Source organism: Vulpes vulpes, chromosome 6, assembly GCF_048418805.1.
Source record: "Vulpes vulpes isolate BD-2025 chromosome 6, VulVul3, whole genome shotgun sequence".
Lineage (NCBI taxonomy): Eukaryota > Metazoa > Chordata > Mammalia > Carnivora > Canidae > Vulpes > Vulpes vulpes.
Window position 1 is genome coordinate 28,427,244 of NC_132785.1, and position 7,846 is coordinate 28,435,089.

Genomic DNA, 7,846 nt, shown 5'->3' on the forward strand with positions numbered 1-7,846 from the left:
TGATACAAACGCCCAGGTTTACCTGACAAAGGTTAGAAGTGAAAAGAACCAAGGAAAACAGTTGAGAACAGAAATACTCCAGGTATCTTGTTCTGGCACTATGGCAAGATGGGATAAAGTAGACCGTTCTAACACACAGATAGGCTACAAAGTATATCCTCATTTCTCTCTCTTTCTCTGACACATTATCTATCTATCTATCTATCTATCTATCTATCATCTATCTATCTATCTATTTATCTATTTATCTATCTATCCAATCTCAAAAGAAATGAAAGAAATCTTCAGATGCCAGAAGCAAGGAGGAAACCCAAAGCTAAAGAGGTAAGTCCTACACTGCAGTAGCTTTGGCGATATGAGATCCAAACAGATTTTATTGTCCAAGTAGGGTCAAAGGCATAGCAATAGACATGGGCAAAGAAAGAGGATGGAAATCATGTTACTGCATAAGACCAAGATTTTGGCAGTGGTTGCCTTTTCCATGAAAGGGGATTAGAGAGACTGTCCCCTCTGGACCAAGGAAAGTACCTGGAGTGAGACGTTGAAATAACAAGGCTCGATAGAATCATCAAAGCTTTTATATTACCTCCAAGCCATTTGATGTAGTACTTTTGATTTATGAAATTAACAAACAAAAAATACTGATTGATAATACCCCTACTGTAGTACAAAACAAAACATAGCTCCATAGGAATGCTATGTAAGGATTTTTCTATGGACCTTCTTTGGAAAATACATCTGCAGGAGATAAGAATCTACCTGTCAATGAGTTGGAAGATACAGAAATTACAAGAAGGAAAAAAATAGGATAAATATCATAAATCATGGACAGATTACCATAAAAATACACAGAATTTTAAAAATAACTCCAAGAAATGGAAGTCATTGAAATGATAGCAAGGAATGTGTTCACATGTTTCACACAGCTAAACTGAAAAACAGACTTGAAAAACTAAATAGAATTTAGTACACAGATAAAGAAATAGAACATTTAAGATGTCAAAAGTCATGGGAGACAGAATAACTAAAATTGGAGTTCTAAAAGGAGAGAAGAGAGAAAATGTGGTAAAGACAGTATTCTGTGACGTAATGGTAAGAAGTTTTCCAGAATTAATGAGACATGAATTATCATATTGATGAAGCTCTCTTAATTTATCTGAAAGATAAATTAAAACAAATGCATACCTAGACTTCTATTAGTAAAACTTCCAAACAATAAAAAAAGACAAATAAAACAAATCTTATGAGCAGTTCCTACACTCCCTTCTCCCCATCCAGAAGTATACATTACAGAACATGGGTAGGGCAATGTAAGAAAGGAAAATTGTGGACCAATATCATTTATAATCATAGATACAAAAATAATAAAATATTAGCACACCAAATATAACTGAAATATTTACCCAATGAAAGAATAGTTTAATGTCTATTAATATAATTCATCACAGAGATAATATTAACTGAGTAAAAAAGAAATAGAAAATTAAATAGTTGTAGAAAAAGTACATGTAAAACTCCATCCCAATTCATGATATAAATTCCAAGTACCTTCCTTAACCTTCCAAGTACCTTCCAATACATTCATTACAAGGAACATTATATTTAATGATGAAAGGTTAAAAGCACTTCATTTAAAGTAAGGGCTGTGACAAGGATACCTGTTTTTTCTCCTATTCTCCTATTTTCTCCGTTCAACATTTTATTGGAGATTATAAACTGTGCAATAAGACAAAAAAATAAAGGAATAAAAAAAGAAAAAAGGAGTATTATAAGAACTGTAAAGAATAAAATAAAATAATTTGTTACAGATAAGATTATCCATAAATAAAGTCAATATAAGAAAATATTTCAATCCATGCTAATAATAGTGTTCAGAAAGTTTGTTGAAGTAAATCTCAAAATGGAAATTTGGTACATAGCATTCTATTAAAGAATTTAATGATCTCATCCTTAATAACAACAAAAACATCTAAGGTACTCAGGAATAAATGTAACAAAACACATGCAAAATTTTTATGAAAAATGTTCTCAAACTTGAGAGGTAAATGTATATATCCACACATACAGATACACACTCAGTCAATATTATAGAGAAGTCATTTCCACTGATTTAATCTACAGATTTAATTTACTTCCAACATAAATTCCAACAAGATTTTATTTTTTGAAAATTTGGTCAGTTTATTGTAATATTCACATAGAAAAATAAATGGCCAAAAATTGTGAAAAACAATTTAAGGAAAAATAAAATGGAAGAGCTCCTGCTCTCCTGTAGAGATGAAAAATCTTTGCCACTAGAATGATTTATACTCATTGATATTGGCACAGTGTCAGATAAATATAAAAGTAGAATGAAATATGAGCATAGAAACAGACTAAGGCACATAAGAAACTTATTAAATGACAAATGTGTCATTACAATTCAATGAGGAATGAATAGGCTATTAATTGGAATATGTTGGGACAATTGGCTATCCATATGGATGATAATAACATTGTATCAACATACTATAAACAAAAATAAACTCCAGATGCATAAGATACATAAAAGGAAAAAAAAATTTTAATTAAAAAAAATTGGAGGATGATTTAATGATACAGAAGTATGGAAGATTTCCTAAGCAAGCCAAAAACCAGGAAAACATAAATATTGATTAATTAGACTTCATTCAAAACATTCTGCACTAAAAAGATAGCAAAGTTATTTTTTAAGCCACAGACAGAAAATGTATTTGCAACACCCATAAATGACACAGTATTAGTTTTTAGAGCATACACATAAGTTCTACAAATCAGTTAGAGAAGGATAAACAATCCAATGAGATACAGACAATAAAAATGAAAAGATAATTCCCTGAGGAAAAAATCTAAATAGCCAACATATATGAGAAAAGATGTTCTACTTCTCATCAGGGAATTCAAATTAATATAATCATGGGTTTTTATTTCACATGCATCCAGTTGGCAAAAATGAAGAAATCTGTTGATATCAAATATTGGTAAGGATGAAATAGGAATTCTCCAGTATTATATATAAATGGAAAACCATTATATGGTCAGGCTCACAGCAGGAAACAGATGGCACACTCTGAAGAAATAATTAAAGAGGAGTTCGGTGAAGGACTAGGACTATTTACAAAGTTGAAAGTAAGGGTTAAGAGACGTTGACAAGGGATGGTGAAGCACTATGGGGTTAGTAATGGTAGGAAGCTGTTACTACCTTTAGGCCTGAAGGATAATGACGGGGACAGCTGTCTTTTTAGTAATGAGTCACCCAGCTAAAGCAGACATTGATAACCATGAACCTATGGTCATGGAAACCAAGTTGATACTGCTCATAATGGTTAGTATTCTGGTCACAGAGCAGTGTGGGAAAGAAAGGACATTGTTAGGGAGGGGAGATAGAAAATATCCAGCACAACCACAGTGTAGAGAAATGTGGTAATATTTAGTAGCTTTGAATATATGCACATCCTATAAGCTACAGTACTATTTCTAGGTATGTACTCAAGAGATTCTCTAGGTATATACTCAAGAGACTCTCATATGGACAAGAAAACATGATCATTCTCGCACGCTGAAAAATAGTTTATAATAGAAAAGAATTTTGCAACAATCCTATTGTGCATTAACAGAAAATTGGGTACGTATTTTATATATATAAATATATATTTGTATATAATGCTTATAAATATATATTTATATAATATATAAAAATATTTATATATTATATATATAGCAGAACACTATATAGTTATAAGCATGAGGGAACTAGAGTTACATTGTAAACATAGGTAAATCTAAAATAATGCTCACTTGAATAAAGCAAATTGCAAAAGGGTACAACTTAAAATTATACAATTTAGATACATTTTCCTGAAAAAGCACTAAAAAACCCTTTTCCTTTTTCATGGAAACATGTAGGGGTAGTAAAAGAGTAAACTCCCATGTAAGAAGGGAACACACCAACTTTGGGATAGTAGTTACCTCTGGCAAGGGAATGGAAACAGAAGCATGTAGGGGAATTGTCTCCATTTGCATCTAATAATGTGTTTTTTTTTTTTTTTTTTTTTAGATAAAGAGATATGGAGAAAACTGCTACAAACTTCCAAGTACAAGTCTATCTGTAGATATGTTTTCAGTTCTTTTCTCAGGAGTAGGATTGCCAAGTTTTATAATAAGGTTAACTTTATAAAGAATGCTGATTTTTTTCAAAGTGTACACTTTTACCTTCCTGCTAGCCTTGCTATAGTTGCTGCATATAAATGTAACACTTGGTATTGTCAGACTTTTTTTAATTTAGACATTCTATCAGTAGGAGAATGTATGTAGAGTGGTATCTTATGGTTTTAATAGCTATGTGCCTATACTAATGATGCTGAGTATCTTTTCATTTTCAGTTTGTGAATCTTCTTTGGGAAAGTTTATTCAAACTGTTTGCTCATTCCCCTCTCCCCATATCCCCACCATGAGTTGTCTTTTTCAGTTATGTTTTTTTTACATTTTAGGTAAAAATCATTTATTAGATATATATTTGCAAATATTTTCTTCTAGCCCATGACTTAAGAAGACCAATGATAGCTAGGAGCTAGGGAGGTAGGAGAGAATGGCCTGTAAAAAGCATTAAGGAAACATTTGTAAGGGGACTGGAAATGTTCCATATTGGATTATGGTGGTGATTGCATGATGGTATATATTTGTTCAAACTTATCTAAATGAATACTTAATATTTATTAATTCAAATATATATAAATTATGCTTTAATGAAGTCACCAAATAAAAGTCTTAGCATGTTATACATTAGTGTTATATTGACCTTTGTACTTTTTTTTTTACGAGTTTGAATTATTTTGTAATTTCTAAGTATGGGAAAAAATAAAAAAAAATATCTCATTATAACTTTGTAAATCTGGCTTCTTTGATGAACCATTGATTCACTGGGAAAACTAATCTGGAGTGAAAATTATCAGTGAAGATTACTAAAATGAGAAGCAGACCCATCCTTTCAATATATGAAAAGCTTACTTGTTCTATTCAGATTCTGGAATCTACAAGCTTCTGGACATTAATTTATCAATTAATTACACATGAACTAAGAGGAAGTTTTGCTTCACTGAAGGGATGGCAAAGCTACAAAACATCATGTACAAAGTGCTATATGAACCTTCATAGACATTTCCACTTGGTGAGAACATTTTAGGCTTCCTGGCTGCTTTGGTTAGGGAAGTTCTTTAAACATATTAAACTGATTATCTGATTTGCAAAGAGGAATGAGAAGCATTGGGTGGACATTCCCATTCCAAAAGGAAGAAATAGAAAATAAGAAAGGAATGGTGATTCCCAAGCAAGTCCAAAACCTCACAAGGCAAAGTATCTTAGTTTTTAATGCTTAAGAATAGTCTTTGGTTTCTTGTCCCAGCTTCCAGACCCAAGAGTAGGAGTGGGAGAGGGGTCATTCTCAACACGCTGCTGGAGGTAGCAGTTGTACCTCCAAGACCGTAGCACAGCCCTACATCCAAGTATCGGGCATAGACCATCTATCCCTGTTGAAACTTAGGCAATAGCCCCACCCTTTGAAACTGAGGAGGTGGTCCTCATGATCTCTGAATCATCTTTGGAGTCATTCTTCTCTTTTCTTGAAAAACCATGTATATTTGCAACAAAATGGTTCTATGGTCTCAGAACTCTACCCATTAAACAGTTCCAAAGCTGCCTCACATATTTAGGTCTTTGTTACAGCACTCGACTCTCAGTATCAAAATCTCTTAGTCAGCTTGGGCTATCATAACAAATACCATAAATAAACAATTGACTTAAGCAGCAGAGTTCTGGAGGCTAGAAGTCTGAGGTCAAGGTGTTGTTAATGTATGTTTTCTGCTGAGGGCTCTCTTCCTGACTTACAAGTGGCTGCCTTCTTGGTGTGTTCTCACATAGCAGAGAGAGAGTGTGCAAAGTCTCCAGTGTATCTTCCATAAGGACACTAATCCTATCAGGATCCTGAAGGTATCATCTAATTACTTCTTTATTCCAAGTACAGTCTCATTGTGGGTTAGGACTTGGATATATCAATTTTTTGTAGGGGTGGAGTGGGGGGAGGGACACAATTCAGTCAATGACACTAAGGTTTTATAAGATTTAAAGAGAGCTCAGTTGGATAAGCATCTGACTCTTGGTTTGGCTCTGGTCATGATCTCAGGGTTGTGAGATTCAACCCCACATTAGGCTCTGTGCTGGGTGTGGAGCCTGATCAAGATTCTATCTCTCCCTCTCCCTCTGCCCCTTCCCTCACTCACACGAGTGTGCACTCTCTCTCTCCCTAAAATAAATAAATCTTTTTTAAAAATAGAGCCTATCTTTATGTTATAGGCTCTATTTAAGTAGATTTTACTTGGTTAACATACAGTGCAATATTGGTTTCTGGAGTAGAATTCAGTGATTCATCACTTACATACAACACCCAGTGCTCATCACAAAAAAATACCCTCTTTAATACCCTTCACCCATCTATCCCATCCCCCCACCCACTTTCCTCCATGAACTCTAAGTTTGTTCCCTATCATTGAGTCTCTTATAGTTTATTCCCTTCTTTCCCTTTCCCCTACTGTTCTCATATTTTGTCTGTTTTCTTTCTTAAATTACACATACGAATGAGATCATAATATTTTTGTTTTTCTAACTGACTTATTTCACTTACATAATTTACTCTAGCTCCATCAAGATTGTTACAAATGGCAAGATTTCGTTCTTTTTTATTCCATTATATGCATTATACATATATAATGCACATCTTTGAACATATATATAGCACATCTTCTTTATCCATTCATCAGTTGATGGACATTTAGGCTCTCTCCATAGTCTGGCTATTGTTGATAACACTGCTATAAGTATTGTCTTGATGAAGTCCCAATAGTTCATTTATGCCTTTATTTCCCTTGCCTCCAGTGATATTTCTAGTAAGAAGTTGCTACAGCTGAGATCAAAGAGGTTTCTGCATGGGTTCTCCTCTAGGATTCTAGGATTTTTATAGTTTCCTGCCATAAATTTAGGTCTTTCATCCATTTTGAATTTATTTTTGTGTATGGTGCAAGAAAGTGGTCCAGTTTCATTCTTTTGCATGTTGGTTTCCAGTTCTCCTAACACCATTTGTTGAGGAGACCTTTTTCCCCCTGGATAGTCTCGCCTGCTTTATTGAAGATTAGTTGACCATATAGTTGTGGGTCCAACTCTGGGTTCTCTGTTCTGTTCCATAGATCTATGTGTCTATTTTTGTGCCAGTATCATACAATCTTGGTGACTACAGGTTTCTAATATAGCTTAAAATCTGGAATTGTGATGCCTCCAGTTTTGCTTTTCTTTTTCAGGATTGCTTTGGCTATTTGGGGTCTTTTGTGGTTCCTTACAAATTTTAGGATTGTTTGTTCTAGCTCTGTGAAGAAAGTTGGTGTTTTTTTGATAGATATTGCATTAAATGTGTAGGTTGGTTAGGGTAGTATAGATATTTTAACAATGTTTGTTCTTCCAATCCATGACCATGGGTTGTTTTTCCTTTTCTTTGTGTCTTCAATTTCTTCAAGTGTTCTATAGTTTTCAGAGTGTAGATCTTTTACCTTTTTAGTTAGGTTTATTCCTAAATATCTTATTGTTTTTGGTGCAATTGCAAATGGGATTGATTCCTTGATTTCTTTTTCTGTTGCTTCATTATTGGTGTACAGATTTCTGTACATTGATTTTATATCCTGTAATTTTGCTAAATTCATCAATTAGTTCTAGCAATTTTTTGTGGAGTCCTTGGGTTTTCTAAATAGAGTATCATGTTGTCTACAAATAGTGAAAGTTTGACTTC

At 33.5% G+C, this 7,846-nt stretch overlaps 1 long non-coding RNA gene across 1 annotated transcript in view; it reads left to right on the top strand.

The window, feature by feature from the left end:
* The window catches only part of LOC140599214 (uncharacterized), a 39,240-nt gene extending 34,344 nt beyond the window's left edge, over positions 1-4,896 (top strand). The window contains exons 4-5 of the long non-coding RNA XR_012001900.1: positions 270-324; positions 4,076-4,896. This is a non-coding gene — a long non-coding RNA (uncharacterized lncRNA). The remainder of the gene's footprint in view (positions 1-269; positions 325-4,075) is intronic.
* The last annotated feature ends 2,950 nt before the right edge of the window (positions 4,897-7,846 follow it).